The sequence below is a fragment of the Benincasa hispida genome, chromosome 8, assembly GCF_027475165.1.
Source record: "Benincasa hispida cultivar pf3 chromosome 8, pf3_genome.v1.1, whole genome shotgun sequence".
NCBI lineage: Eukaryota > Viridiplantae > Streptophyta > Magnoliopsida > Cucurbitales > Cucurbitaceae > Benincasa > Benincasa hispida.
In genome coordinates, this window is record NC_143485.1 from 53435373 (window position 1) to 53452675 (window position 17303).

At 38.2% G+C, this 17303-nt stretch overlaps 1 non-coding gene across 1 annotated transcript; it reads right to left on the minus strand.

Moving 5' to 3' along the window:
- Window positions 1–12456: 12456 nt before the first annotated feature.
- LOC120084289 (small nucleolar RNA R71) lies at window positions 12457–12560 on the minus strand. The gene has a single exon (XR_005483653.1). It is a non-coding gene; the product is annotated as a small nucleolar RNA R71 (small nucleolar RNA).
- Window positions 12561–17303: the final 4743 nt, after the last annotated feature.

The window sequence follows — 17303 nt, forward strand, 5'->3', positions numbered from 1 at the left end:
GCCCGTAATGAAAACACAAAATATGAAAATAAGACTCTAATTTTATAGAAATGAAAAAAAATTAACAAGTCCATCCTAAATGATATAACCAAATGTCCAAAATACCCCTCACGGTTAAAATGTATGATTGCTATTAGATATACTAATGATATAGTTGGAATATTGATTGATGTTAGATATAATGTTGATAGTCTTATATCTTACTTTTAAGTATTTATTAATTAATGTCTAATAAAGTCATGTCTTATATCTAATATACTACTAATACACTCAAAACGAAATATGAATGCTTTACTTCAAAATAAGTTACTAATTGAATGTTAATTGTTGTTTGATATACTGTTGAAACACTTGGAATGTTGATTGTCGTTAGAAATGTTGTTGTGATACTCGTGTCTTACTTAAAGTATTATAAATGATTGATATCTGATATACCTATGTCTTACATTTGATATATTATTGATACACTTAGAATATCATGCTTATAAAACAGAATACAGATGCTTTACTTGCCAATAAGTTACTAATTGAATGTTGATTGGTGTTAGATACATTGCTGATAGTCTTGAAATGTTGATTGGTGTCCTATTGCTGATACAATCATGTCTTACTCAAGTACTCTTTGATTGATGTTTGATACACTTAATATTATATTTATAAAATGAAATATACATGTTTTGCTTCAAAATAAATTATGTGGGTGACATACAATGCATTATTATATTCCTAATTGCCGTCCATTGAAAATTTCCTTTTTATTTTTTGTTTTATTTTTTGTTTTTATTTTATTTTATTTTATTTGTCCATATTCTAAAAATCTTATCTATTGATGCAAAATTAATTTAACATTAGAAAATGCTAAAAAAATAACAGAGCAGTAATTTATAAAGTAACAAAAGTTGAAGATTACCTGCATACAACCAAAGTTTATTAGCAGGGACATATTTTTAGGAGGATAAAATCGAGAGTTTTAATGTTGGTTAGTGGAGGCAGCATATTTTTAGAAAATCTATTCTAGAAAGCTACTAATTACCTGATTTTGTTCATAGAAGTAAATAAATAAATAAAAAGTGATTCTTTAAAAATTATTATACAATCAATTTTACCAAACATTTAAATTGTTTCAAAATCACTTTTACGCTGACTTTGGAAACGTGCTCTAAAAACCGCAAGTAAAAAAATTCACTTTTAAAAATAGAAAATTATTAAACACAAGTTAAAATATTATTTTAGTTTTTATATTTTAAAATTTGTTAAATTTAAATTTTTCTACTTTTAAATGTCTGATTTTAGCTATGTACTTTTATTAAATATTAAATTTAGTTATTGTTCACTTTTTCAAAAGCTTTTCATAATCAATTAAGATTTTTACAATAAATTATGGAAATATATTCACATATCATATCTTCTTGCAAATGAAAATTATTCTTATAACTGAATTAATTTTGGAAAAAAAATTAATTTTAAAAGATTAAATTTAAGATTTCTTAAAAATACATTGAGTAAAATTGAATATTCGAATATGCAAGGACTAAAGTTAAACAAATTCTATAAGTTTACTTTTATGAAATTACCTATAGAATATACCCTTCCTGATCTTTTCAACTTAATTTCATGAAGATAATTAAAAACAGTTTCTTAAAAATGAAGTCCCAAGTAGATTTTTACTTTCAAATTTATTGGATTATCTTTCCTTTGCCTAAGAGCTATGTTCAATGGTGGTTCCTTGTTGTGTTCCTCATGTTTGTACATTTGAAAATGATTGATGGTGAGAATGAACGATCTATCTCTTAGTGCGAAGATGATGATATGCGTCGGACAGATAATGAATTAACGTTCAAGCACACTTTGCCAGTTACATGCTAAAGGTTTGTGATTATTATGAATGTTATAATGTTCATCAATTAACGTTGAACCGACAGTTGCAATCTCTACATTACAAATATATGTTCGTGTCCATTGGATATAACCAATCAACGGTTCGTTGACCCATCACAAATTGCTTGTAAGTACAATTGGGTCAAAATTACCGTTTTGCCCCTATAGTTACATCTAACTCCTTAAGTACCATTGATCCCTCTGATGAACAATGTCTTAGTCCAACTATGACCAAACTCTTCTTAAGCCAAGAGAGAGTGTGGCACCACATTGTTCAAGTCCCGGAATTAGTCTTAAGGAACCAATTTCTCTACTTACTCTAACTATAGAGAATGGGTCAATTCCTTCGTGTGTAGCTCCCTAATCAGACAAATCCCAAAATGGTAGGCATATTGAGTCAGCAACACAGGCCACTCTCACCTATGCAGATCAAAGGACCGCCTTCATAGGCAAGAGTTCACAACTCATTCAGGATTCAGGTCAAGTCACATATGGTCATCCTGGTAAAATGTAAGTCTTTTCTATCAATGGTGTTATATAGTGAGACTGGTCATTTCGTGGTCTGGTCTTATAGAAACTCTTTGTATAAACACCCTCGCTCTCATGTCTCCACGTGAATGATTAGGATCAGACCACTTGTAGCACTTTACAACAAGTGTAACATCTATAAAGTAGGTTATATTCATAGTATTACCAGGATAAGGTACCCAGTCTTATCCATCTACTACTAACCGTTTAGGTTAACTCTTAAACATGATCCACATGTATATCTCCACATACATGTTTAAGTTACAAAAGATAACCTTGGATCTTAGTTTATTGGTTTTATGGGTTAATGTTGCTAAATATCAAATAAAATGCCTTAGATTTTACTAGATAAATAAATTGTTTATACATTACAATTACAAACTATAGGACCCATGAGATTTAGAGTATCAACCCCAACAATCTCCCATTTGTCTTAAAGCTAGTGGGGTGTGCATCATAAAAGTCAAAATAATATAAAAGTATACATAAAACAATAAACTAGGGCATACAATATACGCCTAGTACAAAATCTACCACTTGCCTTAGACTAATTGTGCCATGTCCCATAGACACATACTCTGCAACGTTGTGCGTTGAAGCTATCTATGTGACGTTCACGTCCCCTTGATGCACAATATCCCATATTAGATGATACTTTCACTCGATGTACTTTTTGCGCTTATGACTCCTAAGCTCCCTGGAATTAGCCACAACACCACTATTATCATAATAAAGAGTGATGGGCTTTAACATGTTTGAAACTACTTCCAGATCAGTCAAGAACTTTCTGAGTCAGAAAGCCTCCTTAGCAACTTGACAAGCTACTCTACCTCCATTGTGGAATCAGCAATGCACTCTTGCTTGGTGCTTCTCTAGACTACAACCCCTCCATTAAGAGTAAACATTGATCTTGAAGTGGATTTCTTTGAATCCCTATCAGTCTGAAAATCAAAGTTTGAGTATCCTGTAAGGATCAAATCCCTAGTGTAACGACCCAAATTTCTAGTATGTTTCTAGAACGCTACTTTATACATGCATAGGCTTGGCAATACATTTTCTCGAAGAATAATTAAATAAAAGAGATAAAATTTTTATTTCATTAAATAATGCTTAAATAAGCAAAGAAGAGAAAACCTAAAAAAACAATATCGTTCAGGGTACCCCTAACCCAACTTTAAAATAAATAACAATTAAATAAATCAATAAATAAAATCAAGGAATATTTTATAATATTTTAAAATGCCTGACTCCTAAACCAGACACTAGTACCTGAAACCTAAGTGCGGAAACAATAACTCGTCCAAATGGTCGGGTCACGGATCTCTCTTGTCATACATCGATCTATCTTTACCTTTACCTAAAAAATGTGAAAGGAAAAGGATGAGTATAAAAATATACTCAGTAAGCGACCCACTACTGGGCCCACTCAATGATCTGTTAGTCTTTCTATTGGGACATAACTGCACAAGGGCGTTATAGCGGCATAAGCATAGGCATAGGCATAAGGGGCGAACCCGAAGGAACGCTTTCATAAGTAGTGGTCCCAGAGGGCACAATCATAAACATAAGTAGTGGTCCCAAAAGGACACTGTACATAAACATAGGGTGCGGGACCTAAGGCTCACAACATGTGATGTGCATAGCCCAATGGCAACACTAACAGTCACTGAAATCTCATACAGACATAAGCATTCGTCCCACATCATAAAACATGCAAAGACTACATAACCGTTCACAATTCATCCATCCATATACAGACATATCAAGATATTTCATTCCAAATAGAACCAGTGATAAGCATGCTTAAGTTCGAGGGCAAACCGTTAGTAAGTCCCTTACCTAAGTTTGACCCAACGAGCAAATTCAATGCAAGCACGAAAGCAACGAAACCCACACACTTGAATGAACTCCCAACACTTCAAATAAACTATCCAACCTGGCCACACAATAATAACAACGATTTGACACAAAACACAGTAGCATAACCCACCTACAAAAGCATTGACACTACATCCACTTACCTAAGGATATCGAACTACCCCAAAACGAACCTTCACTCCGCTTGGAAACTTCCTTCACCACCACAAGTTCCTGAATCCAACCACAAAATTCCATGGGTAAATTAGCTTTGGCCCAAGAATAACCAATGGCGATGGGCTGCCAAAAGAAACCGAAATTTACCACTAAACAGAAAGATCGGGCAGAAACAACTGTGACTCAATGGCAACTGGAACCAGCCACGGAAAGACTGACGGATGACGTTAGGGTTTAGGCCAGTGGCTGGCGAACGGTAAGGACTACGTGGCCCGGGGAGAAGAATGCAACTTCGTGTTGATGAATGCAATTTCGGTTCGACAATCACCGCTTCGAGTCGATGAACAGGTCGAACACAGCTTCAGTTTACAGCTTTGTTTTACAATCGCCGCTTCGGGTCGACCAACAGGTCTGTTTGTAGCTTCAGTTCGTTGATCGCCACTTTGGGTCGACGAACGGGTCTAGATGGCTCCTGGTGCGCGATCGACGACAGCTTCGGCTAGGCGACGAACTCCTCGCATGGTCGAACTTCACCACGAAACAAACGAAAGCAGAACGGGGAAGGACGACATGGCGTTGGTGGGGCTGGATGAACACGGACTCGGGTTAGATGGCAAACTCGGGACGACTATGAACTCGGATGGACGACGAAGCTGTGTAATGGCGTGGATGGGAGAAGAAGAAAAAGGAGAAAGATTTTCTTTTTCTTTTTTCTTTTTTTTTTCTCTATTGCATACTTCCCGAGGTCCCCCTTTTTAAAATAACCAACCCTTAACCCTAATTGTTTTAGGAAAATGTCAAACAAAACAAAAAGAAGTAAAAAAATAATAAAACAATAAAATAAATAAATAAACATAACACCCCCAATTTCCTTTTTCCTAAAAACTCAAACCACTAATAAAATATTTAATTCCTAAAATTTGGCCTTGAATTAAAAGAAACGATTAATTCCACGAATTAATTTAAATCTTACCTAGATTTCGGGACATTACAACCTTCCCTCCTTAAGAAACTTTCGTCCTCAAAAGTTCTAGTTCTGGAAGAGCTCTGGATGCAGTGTTCTCATCTCGTCCTCTTGCTCCCAAGTTGCTTCCTCAAACTAATGATTCTGCCACAGAACCTTTACCAGTGGCACCTCCCTGCTGTGCAACACTTTTATCTCCTTGGCCACAATTTGTGCAGGTTTCTCTTCGTAGCTTAGTTTTCATTCAGTTGCAAGGGCTCAAAGTCCACCACATGAGACGGGTCTGTCAAATACTTCCTCAGCATGGGGACATGAAAAACATTATGGACCATGGAGAGAGACGGTGGTAAAGCCAAACGGTAAACAATAGGGCCGACTCGCTCAAGATCTCTAATGGCCCTACAAAACGTGAACTTAACTTACCCTTCTTTTCGAATCTCACGACACCCTTCATTGGCGCCACATTCAGGAACACTTTGTCACCTACCTCGAACTCAAGATCTTTATTGTTGGGGTTAATGCCCTAAAGTCTCGTGTCCTGTAGTTTGTAAATAGATTGTACGAACGCTTTTTTCGTAAATATATGATATTTACTTCACATCTTGTATTTTGCTCAGTTGCTTGTTTTATTTGCTTTACCACAAACCAATAAACATAAAATCCCTGGTTATCTGTATGTGACTCAAGCATGTATGTGGTGACATACAAGTGGTTCATTTCTTGAGTGATAACCAAAATGGTCTATAGTATATGGATATAGGAGGGAAACCTTATCCTGTTAATGCTACGGATGCGACCCGCTTTGTGGAATGGTCACAAGTGTTGTGAATTGTCACAGATGATCTGATCCTAATCATTTGTGTTAGGGACATGCGAGCGGGGGCGTCCTATACATAGAGTTTGTATAAGACCTGACCACGAAGTGTTAACGTCTCATTATATAACACTGTTCATGATAGAGACTTTACTTCACTAGGATGACCATAGGTAACATAACCTCAATCCTGAGTGAGTTGGGAACTTCTGCCATTGAGGGCGGTGCTTTGATTTGTATGGGTGCGAGTGGCCTGTCATCGATTCAAACTTATCATTTTGGGGATTCGTCTGATTTTGGAGCTGAGAACATAGCTATACAAGATGGAATTCACTTCTTCCCTGAGGCAGGGGTAAGTAGATAGATAGCTCCCTTAAGGGCTGATTCCAGGACTTGAATGATGTGGCGCCACACACCTTCTCTTGGATCGATAGGTGTTCATACATAGTTGGACTATGTTGTATTGTTCATTAGAAGAATTAGTGGTACTTAAGAAGTGAGATGTAACTACATGGGCAAAAAGGTAATTTGGCCAAGTTGTACTTATGAGCATTTGTGAAGGGTCATCGTACTCATGATTGGTTATATCCGATAGATACAAAAATATATCTATGATAAGAAAAGTTCAGCTATTAGTCTTTAGTGGAATGCCTGACAGTTAACGAATGGTGGATCGCATGACTAAAGAGTTTAGTTAGCTATTCACGGACTGTTGGAGCTTCGAGCCATAAATCCATTAGGTCCCCTAGGTAGCTTGGATAAAGTCGAGAATCAATGTTTGGGTTAATTTGAAATTTTCAAATTGATAAGAGGAAGTTCAATTATATATGATATAATTGGACTGGTTAATTATATATGATATAATTAGCTAAATGTATGAGATACATTATTTTGGAGGAAATTAGATATAAATATGATTTATATCAAGTAGAGGAGAAAGTACTATAGTAGATATGTGATATCAAACTATAGGGTAAAAATATAATATGATTATATTTATTAATATTAATTAATTGGTTAATATATGATAATTAAGCCAAAAATCATGTTCGGACGTGCGTTAGTGGGAGCTGCATCGGTTATTGTAACTGATGAACAAAAATGAAATTGGTTTCATTTTGAATCGTTCGTCTGAAAAGAAATCAGAAGAGCACACTGGTGAAAAGTAATCGATCGCTTAAAAAATCGAGAGCCTATATGATAGTTGCTCTACGTCTAAACGATCGTCTACCCAGCGCCTAAATGATCGCACACTAGTTCCTACACGATCGGATAGCTTTCCTAAACGATTGTATAGTGTGCCAAGTTTTCTAAACGATCGTATTCTTTTTCCTAAATGATCGTTCAGTAAAATCTACATGATCGTGTAGTTTCTTCTAAACGATAAGTATCGTGCTATACGATAGCGTCTTCTTTCCTTCCACTTGCTTATTGCCTACAAGATCTGTTCGTCCTCCTTCCTTTACCAAATTCACCAAAGACCATGCTTTGGGTTCTTACTCCGAGAATACCTGGGGCTCTTTTCTGGTGGTGTCATCCCCACGGCGTTCGTATTCACGCATTGGTTAAACAGTAGGGTATGCGATCAAAAGTTGATCGTATCGTATTGATGATCAGGTACGCAATCGCAGCATATCGGGTCGTGTAGACGATGGGATGCTCGCGTATCGTTTAATGCACGCGCGCACTGGACGATCGTTTAGGTCAGCAGGCTTCATCGCTTAGTAACTGACTAAACGATCTCTTAGTAATGCAAGTTAAATCATTTTTCTATCATCGTGCTAAGCGATCACATAGACGATCAGGCTTCGCAGCCTCATTATCGTCTACACGATCATTTAATTATGCTTAGATCGTCTAGTGTGCGCTGAACGATCGTCTACCTACAGCGTTTACTACATGATGAAGATCTCTTACTGGTTCAAGATCCAGTTCGCCTATGAACCGGTTTGCTTGATGGAAAATGTAATAGATAAGTTTTTTTTTTTTTTTTCATTTCAGTTTTTGTAAAGACTCATCCCGGTCCATTAATCCTTTATTTATTACATGCGATGTATGTTTTTTATATGTCATATGATATGCACATATAGTAAATCTCACCTTAGTTTATGCAATGGTCATGCATCATCTCTTTATTGTAATTGTTATAATTTAGAGAAGCATGATTTAATTATATAAGAGCATGCTCATGCATCATATAATATAAGAGTTATATTTATGCATGCATAAAAAGCATTGGCATGCATCATCTTTATATTATAATTGTTATAGTATAAGAGTGAATGATAACATGTTTGTTTGGTTGTTATGCGTTATATAAAAGTTAAGAAGGATCTTAAACCAAGAGTTCCATGAGCAGGCTTAGATCGCTCCGATTTCACAGTGACCGAAACATAAACAATATACATTTCATACAAAAAGTTATGCATATTAAACTCATAATCGGCATGCTCAGAATACAATAAAACACAAGGAAAAGGGTTCATACCAAATGAAGACTGTCTTCGTATATGTGAACCCAAAGCAACGGAAAACCTCCCACCGATCTACCAGCACCCGATGAGTCTGTCAACTGCAATAGCACAGTTAGAGCGTACACAAACAATGCCGCGGGGACGACACCACCACAAGAGAAACCCGGGTATCCTCAGCATAAAAAACCCAAAGAGTGGGCTCTGGTGAGTTTGGTAGATGATAGAGGAGAAGACGTCGTGTAGACGATAAACAAGTGGGAGATGAAATCTGCTATCGTATAATGGAAATGTTTATTGTATAGTAGAGCTACACGATTGTTTAGGAAAAACTGAATGATCGTTTAGAAAAGATGTATACGATCGTTTAGACGAATGAGCTTCTATCGTATAGGCTCTCGCGATCTCTCTTTCACAGATTCTTTTTGGGCGCGGCGATACGAATGCACGATTGAAAAAATAAAATGAAAACGATTTTCATAGCTTTAACCCACCAGTTACCATAACCTTCACAGCCCCACTTCTTACGTCCAAACATGGATTAATCGGTTAATTATCAAATAATTAATCAATTAATTTAATTAATAAATATATTCATGTTATATTTATATCCTATAGTTTGATATCATATATCTACTATAGTATTTTCTCCTCTACTTGATATAAATCATATTTATATCTAATTTCCTCCAAAATAATGTATCTCATACATTTAGCCAATTATATCATATATAATTAACCAGTCCAATTATATCATATATAATTAAACTTCCTCTTGTCAATTTGAACATTTCAAATTAACCCAAACATTGGTTCTCGACTTTATCCAAGCTACCAAGGTGACCTAATGGACCTGTGGCTCGAAACTCCAACAGTACGTGAATAGCTGACTAAACTCTTTAGCCATGAGATTCACCATCCGTTAACTGTCAATGATTCCACTAAAGACCAACAGCTGAACTTTTCTTACCACAAATATATTTCTGTGTCCATCGGATATAATCAATCATGAGTACGATGACCCTTCACAGATGCTCGTAAGTACAATTGGGCCAATTTACCGTTTTGCCCCTATAGTTACATCTCACTCCTTAAGTACCACTGATTCCTCTAATGAACAATACAATATAGTCCAACTATATGTGAACACCTCTCGGGCCAAAAGAAGGTGTGTGGCGTCACATCGTTCAAGCTTCGGAATCAGCCCTTAAGGGAGCCATCTATCTACTTACCCCTACCTTGGGGAAGGAGTGAATTCCATCTTGTGTAGCTGAGTTTCCAGCTCCCAAATCAGATGAATCCTCAAAATGGTAGGTTTGAATCAGCGACTTGGCCACTCGCACCCATACAAATCAAAGGACCGCCCTCAATGGCAGGAGTTCCCAACTCACTCAGGATTGAGGTCATGTTACCTATGGTAATCCTAGTGAAGTGAAGTATCTGTCATGAACGGTGTTATATAATGAGACATTAACACTTCGTGGTCAGGTCTTATACAAACTCTTTGTATAGGTGATAACTTGTAGAAATACAGATTATTGTGGCTCATAAGTTGGAACAATTAGGATCTTTAATAATCAAATCTCATCATTTTTAGAAGAAACACATGGAATTACTCGAACATCATCAAACTCATGGAAAAGAATGTTTATTGCTAAAGTACTACGACACTAACGCATGACATTGCAGGATCTCAATAAGAGGCTAATGCATGATTAAGAAAAGTGCCACAGACAAAGTCTAACGTATGGGCCATGCGTCGTAGGGATTCAACGCAAAAAGATTCATTGATTCGGGCTGTTTGTGTCAAATCACCACTTGCAAGCATGGGCACCTGTAGCGGGCGGTGTCTGAAAAGCATCTGGGTGTCAGGCGGCTGACTAGGGTTTGGACTTTAATGCTGCCCATCATCAAGCTAGAGAAGATCGACGCCTACAAATAGAAGAAATCCCACCAAAGTTCAAAGTTCAGAAGTTCAAGTTCTTAACTCTTAGATTTAGTCTCAGTGTTAGCTTAGTCTTAGTTTTAGATCTTTAGAGCTGTGTTGTGGTGCTGAGAAGAGCAAGAGGGAAGAGAACCACCACCATCGCCGATCAAGGAGCAGAGGAAGCTGAGCTCGAGAGAGACACTTCTTTCATTTCTTACGCAAGTGGTTGTATACAACTAAAATTGAGCCAAAGAGGAAAAAGGATTGTACTCTGCGACTTGACTCATTTCATTTCATCTTACTTATCGCTTGAATCCTTTCATCTGATTAAGTATTGGTTTTGTAAAGACAATCAATTTCTTTATAAATTCACATATTTGATCTATCATACTTTGCCATTGTTTATTTTTTGTTTATGTTGGATGCATCTATACTTCATGCAAAATTTCATTTTGAACACTTTAGCCAACTAAATCAATTGGTAAAAGCATCTTTAGCTTAAACTATTCGAGAGAATAAGTAAGCCAGCATCAAGTTAGAACGCCTAGTACATCTAGAGATAGACTCACTGGTGTTTTATTGCATCCTGTGTTCGATGCATACATCCTAGAGATAGGTATTTTATGATATTTGCATTGAGAAGTGTCAAATAGAGTCTAACGCATAAACGGAGATAAGCAAATCATCTCATTCGCATCATATTCTTGTTTGTGTACATCCAACTTAGATCGACGTATATCACTTGCATCAAAATCCATTTTCACACAACCCATCATTCTCACTCGACCCTTTTGTATCTTTTTGCGTCACACAGCACCTTAGTGTAAATAACTCATTTCTCCATACACTTAAGACATCCCTACAACAGTTACAACGCATTGTCTGCGTTAGCTTTAAATCAGAATCCCTGAGTTCGACCATAGAATTACCTGGAACCTAAGTTGGATTTATACTTGGATCGATTTAGGAAAACTTGAACGTCAATAGAGGAGTGTCATGCGTTCTGTTACACATCTCTAATGCATCAACGTGTTACTAATACATCAATGTATCATTCATACTTAAAACTTATTTTTCCTAATTATTTTATAGAATACACTCCTAAGATCAAATCATGAAATAAACGGAACAAGTTTTTGGCACCGTTGCCGGGGATTCAGCAACAAAACTAACAAAAAATTTGCTTGTATGTTTTGTAGGAACACTTCAGTTGAGGGAGTATTACGAGCTAAGCCGAAGCTTGTAAACGTTTATGAGCCGAGAGAGCACTCCTGAACTTGTATACGACCCCAAAGTAGAAAGGACCTTCCGACAAAGAAATCGATTAAATTGTCATCATAGGTTAAGGCAACAATTGCTCAGACAACAAAGCAGGCAACAACAAATGGCAGACGAACAGGCAAATCAAAACTTAGCTCAACAGCTAGCCCACGCTGCATAAAATCCTATCGTAATGGCAAATAGTAGCACGGATCCCATGAGGGAGTATGTGTCTCCTGGGTTGTATGATTTCTCACCCGGGATCATATATCCAACGCCAGATGGGACAAGATTTGAGATGAAATCCGTGATCTTACAAATGCTCCAAACAGCTGGACAATTTGGGGGTGCTTCGGGAGAAGACCCTCACGCCCACATGAAACGTTTCTTGGAAATGTGCAACTCATTTACGATTCCTGAAATCACCCCAGAAGCTACCAGGCTATCTTTATTCCCATATTCTCTGTGTGACGATGCAAAGAAATGGGTAAATTCTTTGGAGCCTGGTTAGATCACAACCTAGGAAAAGTTGATGGAGAAATTCATTCAGAAATACTTCCCACCCACCACCAACGCAAGGAGGCGGAGAGAGATCAAGAAATTCGAGCAAGAAGAAGCTGAAACCTTGACCGCCACATGGGAGCGTTTAAAAGGATTAGTCAAGAATTGCCCCAATCATGGATTACCGTTAACCATCCAGATGGAGACTTTCTATTGCGGATTAAACAGAGCATCTCAAATGACAACCGACGCAGCGACAGCTGGCGGCATCATGGACAAATCTTATACTGAAGCTAAGGAAATATTGGACCGCATTGCAAAGCATAATATGGAATGGATGGATGATACTTACAACGCAAGAGCAGAAAGGAAGAGACAATCTCAAAATGTGAATTCTATTGATTCTAACACAATAGCCATGCTCTCTGCACAAGTGGCTACTATGAACAACCTTTTGTAAAATATATCACTAGGGAACGGATCAAATCAACAAAAGGTAAATCAGGAAACATTTGTACAGCCCATGGTTAGCTGTGTGGGCTGTAGAGATCCCCATTCCTACTCTGATTGCCCACAAAATCCGCAATCAGTATGCTTCATTAAAAATAACCTATTCTCAAACACATATAATCCCGAATGTAGGAACCATCCAAATTTCTCTTGGGCAGGTAATCAACAGGAGCCACACCACCCAGGGGTGAACTAGCAGTAAAGGCAAGGATCGCTGCCTACATTCCAGCCAACGCAGCAGCCGCACCAACAATCCTTTAATAGAAGAGGTCATGCGTTGAGTTCAACATCTTCGCTTGAAAACCGCTTAAAGGAGTATATCGCCCAGAACGACGCATTGCTAAAAAGTCAGGCATCGTCCATCAGAAACCTGGAGATACAGGTGAGGCAGATTACGAGTGAGCTGAAGAATCGGTAGCCTGGAGTCTTGCCTAGCAACACGAAAACCCCGGGGAATAAAAATGGAAAAGAGTAATGTCATGCGGTGACATTACGAAGTGGCAAAGCTCTTGAAGAAAGAACCATGAACTCAAGAGCCAACAACCCTTCAAAAGAACTCAACACACGCCCAACGGCATTAGAAGATCAAGAAAAAAGGACGCTCGGATCCACAAGCCATTCGGAGCCAAGCACGTCTAACACGGGAAAACCTGTGGTGTCGCTGAATGCACCATTCCCTAGACGCTTAATGAAGAAAAATGACGAACAACAATTTAAGCGTTTTCTTGAACTCCTGAGGCAACTGCACGTCAATATTCCATTTGTAGAAGCCTTAGAACAAATGCCAATATACGTCAAATTTTTTAAGGATATTTTGACAAAGAAAATGAGAGTCAACAAGACGGAAGTAATTGCACTAACACAAGAGTGCAATGCGTAGTCAGCTACAGACTACCCAAGAAACAGAAGGACGTAGGAAGCTTCACAGTCCCGTGCTCGATCGGAGGGTTAGATGTGAGACATGCATTGTGTGATCTAGTAGCAAGCATTAACCTCATGCCACTCCCAATCTTCAAGAAATTGGGAATTGGTGAAGCACAACCCACTTCTGTAACTCTTCAACTCGCTGATAGGACGATCAAGTACCCTGAAGAAAAGATTGAAGATGCTTTGGTAAAAGTTGACAACTTCATATTCCGGTTGATTTCATTATCTTAGATTATAAAGCAGACGGGGATGTACCAATTATTCTTGGACGACCCTTTCTAGCCACTGGGAAAGTATTAATAGATGTGCATAAGGGAGAATTGACCATGTGTGTAGACAATCAGGAAGTGAAGTTTAATGTGTTAAATGCATTAAAGTTCCCGGATAGTGAAGAATGTAAACTCAACAGAATAGAGTTGCCTAAAGATGAAGCGACCTAAGTTTGCGAGGTCCTTACATTGAAAGAAAACATGAAAGAACCCGAGCCGCCAAGTCTGAGTGAGCGGCGGACGAAACCAACGTGTCCATCACTATAGGAACCACCATAACTCGAGCTGAAATTTTTACCTAATCACCTTAAATATGCTTTCCTTGGAACAAACAAAACCTTACCTGTAATTATTTCCACGAATCTTACCAAGCCCAACGAACATTCTCTTTTGCAGATGTTGCAAAAGCACATGCGTGCAATAGGTTGGATGTTGGCTAACATCCGTGGCATTAGCCCATCTTAATGCCCCTTTGGAACATTCGCATTCAGGCGCATGCCTTTTGGGCTATGTAACACACCTGGAACATTCCAAAGGTGCATGATGGCAATTTTCTCTGACTTCTTGGAAAAGACCGTTGAAGTTTTCATGGACGATTTTTAAGTCTTTGGAGACTCATTCCAATCATGCTTAGATAACTTGGAGGCCGTCCTCGCTCGATGCGAGGAAACAAATCTTGTGTTGATTTGGGAAAAATGTCACTTTATGGTGACTGAAGGCATTGTTTTGGGCCACAAGGTATCTAAAGCTAGGTTGGAAGTTGTCATAGCTAAACTTCCTCCACCATCAAATGTAAAAGCTCTACGAAGTTTTCTAAGATATGCTGGCTTCTACCGAAGGTTCATTAAAGGATTTTCTCAAATTGCGCGACCTCCAAGCGCATTATTAGAAGCGAACCGGCCCTACGAATTCAACGACGACTACTGTGATGCATTTGAAACACTAAAATATGCGTTGACTACAGCTCTAGTACTAATAGTACCGGATTGGACGCAATGTTTCATTCTAACGTGCAACACAAGTGATGTTGCAGTAGGTACCATGTTGGGGCAGAAGAAAGGGAATTTGATACACCCCATCTTTTATGTGTCCAAGACATTGAACGACTCTCAGGAACACTACACAACCATGGAGAAAGAAATGCTGGCTATAGTGTTTGGTATCAAAAAGTTTATATCTTATTTAGTTGCTGCGTCAGCAACCATCTATAGAGATCACTCAACCATTAAGTTCCTGATGAGTAAAAAGGACGCGAAACCAAGATTAATTAGATGGGTGCTGCTATTGCTAGAATTTGACATTGATATTCAGGACAGAAAGGGGACTGAGAATCAAGTGGCCGACCACCTGTTTAGATCAGAGAATTAGGAAATACAAGACCAAGAAAATGAAATCAAAGATGCATTTCCTGATGAAAGCTTATTCAGAGTTGAAGGCAGGGAACCTTAGTATGCAGACATAGTTAATTACATAAATACCAAGCAATTCCCCGAACACTTCAACTCTCAGCAAAAGAAACGGTTGGTACACGATAGCAAATTTTATTTTTGGGATGAACTGTTTCTCTACAAACAAGGCCCCACTCCATTATGCGTCGATGCATTCTGGAGGAAGAGACACAACGCATCCTTGCTGAGTGTTATGACTTTTCTTACGGAGGGAATTTTAGAGGACAAAAAACCGCTACGAAGATTCTTCAAAGCGGATACTTCTGGCCCAACCTCTTCAAAGACGCAAGGGAGTATGTTCGCAAGTGTGACCCTTGCCAATGCACCGGAAATATCTCATCAAGGGAAGCAATGCCTCTGAACAATATTCTTGAAGTTGAATTATTTGATGTCTAGGGCATTAATTTTATGGGACCTTTTCCCCTATCCTGCAGTTAACAATATATCCTGCTTGTAGTAGATTATGTATCAAAGTGGGTGGAAGCAGTAGCTTGTGCCAAAAATGATGCATCGACTGTTTCTAACTTTCTTACCAGGAACATTTTCAAACGCTTTGGAACACCAAGAGCCCTGATAAGTGACAAAGGTACGCATTTCATTAACCGCATCATTTCTAAATTGCTTGCCAAATATAATGTCAGGCACAAGATCGTTACCGCATACCACCCGTAAACCAACGATCAAGCTGAGGTATCAAATCGGGAAATAAAATCAATACTGGAAAAAGTTGTCAACGCATCGCGGAAAGACTGGGCACAGAGACTGGATGAAGCACTCTGGGCCCACAGGACTGCCTACAAGACCCCCATAGGTATGTCTCCATACTCCTTAGTATTTGGAAAAGCTTATCACTTACCCTTAGAGTTGAGCACAAAGTTTTCTGGGTAGTAAAGAAGCTGAATTTAAACTTGGACGTCGCGGGCGATCAACGTAAACTTCAGCTCAATGAGCTCAAGGAATGGCAGTTGAACGCATACGAGAACAACAAGCTCTACAAGGAAAAAACCAAAAGTTGGCACGACCAACGCATTAGTAAGAAAAAGTTTGTTGTTAGCCAAAAAGTTTTATTATTCATTTCATGATTGCATTTATTCCCAGGAAAATTAAAGTCGAGGTGGTCAGGACCATTCATTATCAAAAAAAATCTTTCCCCACGGAGCAGTAGAATTGATGCGGGAGGATGACATAAATACGTTCAAAGTAAATGGGCAAAGAGTGAAACCTTACTTTGAAGAAGGTGTAGAACGATAAAAGTCATCTCTCGTATTACGCGAAGCCAACTGAGGCTTGCGTTGAAGCATCCCTGCGTTCACATCGACACATATTCCAAGGACGCTTCTTCTATCTTCATTCCTTTTTGCATTATGTATTTTATCACTGCATTTGAGTTTACTCTGTTTGCTTGTCTTTGCATTTTAAGTTTATTGATGAATGTTTTTGCTTTCTTAGTAAGAGATTTATTTGTTTTAAATAAATAAATAAAAAAAGTTGTGTACAATCGAAAGAAGCTTAGGATAGGAATAAACTGACACGTTGGACTAAAGTCTAATGCATGGCCCAAATCGAAAGGACGCATCTCAAAAACGTAAAACACTCGAGTGCTTGGAAGCCTTAGGCACGTCCTTTCGACTCTGCAATAAATACTGACGTCAGGCGCCGCCTAGCGTCACCACTCTCTCTCCCCAGACCTATAAAATGCACAACCCTTCATTTTCTTTCTTCTTCCATCGCCTTCAAAGCTCTCTTCGAAAGAAAAAAAAAACTAGCACCTC